Source organism: Anarrhichthys ocellatus, unplaced genomic scaffold (genome assembly GCF_004355925.1).
Source record: "Anarrhichthys ocellatus isolate YVR2014 unplaced genomic scaffold, GSC_Weel_1.0 scaffold9004, whole genome shotgun sequence".
NCBI lineage: Eukaryota > Metazoa > Chordata > Actinopteri > Perciformes > Anarhichadidae > Anarrhichthys > Anarrhichthys ocellatus.
Window position 1 is genome coordinate 1 of NW_022288978.1, and position 753 is coordinate 753.

A 753-nucleotide genomic window follows, 5' to 3' on the forward strand; every position below is an offset into this window, starting at 1 on the left:
CATTCCCTGACTGGGAATCGAACCCAGGCCATGACAGTGAGAGCGCCGAATCCTAGCCACTAGACCATCAGGGACTCACTTTGTTAAAGAATAACTAGGTGAAATTACGTTAATAAACCATCACAGTGTCACATGGTGTGGTTGGGAAAATGACAAATCTCACTTCACCTAACAGTATCTCGAAGTTAAGTACCTTAAATTAGCATTCTATGACTGGGAATCTAACCCAGGCCACGGCAGTGAGAGCACCAATCCTAGCCACTAGACCATCAGGTACACACTTTCTTAAAGAATAACTATGTGAAATTACGTTGATAAACGATCACAGTGTCACATAATGTGGTTGGGAAAATGACAAATTTCACTTCACCGAACAGTAACTCGAAGTTAAGTACCTTCAAATTAGCATTCTATGACTGGGAATCGAACCCAGGACACGGCGGTGAGAACACCGAATCCTAGACACTAGACCATCAGGGACACACTTTCGTAAAGAATAACTAGGTGAAATTACGTTAATAAACCATCACAGTGTCACATAGTTTGGTTGGGAAAATGACAAATCTCACTTCACCTAACAGTATCTCGAAGTTAAGTACCTTAAATTAGCATTCTATGACTGGGAATTGAACCCAGGCCATGGCAGTGAGAGCGCCAATCCTAGCCACTAGACCATCAGGGACACACTTTCTTAAAGAACAACTATGTGAAATTACGTTAATAAACCCTCACAGTGTCACATAATGTGGTTGA

The 753-nt window shown here is 41.8% G+C and overlaps 1 non-coding gene across 1 annotated transcript; it reads right to left on the reverse strand.

Annotated features, from left to right (window-relative positions):
• Positions 1-2: 2 nt before the first annotated feature.
• Positions 3-74, reverse strand: trnae-cuc (transfer RNA glutamic acid (anticodon CUC)). Its single transcript has one exon. It is a non-coding gene; the product is annotated as a tRNA-Glu (tRNA).
• Positions 75-753: the final 679 nt, after the last annotated feature.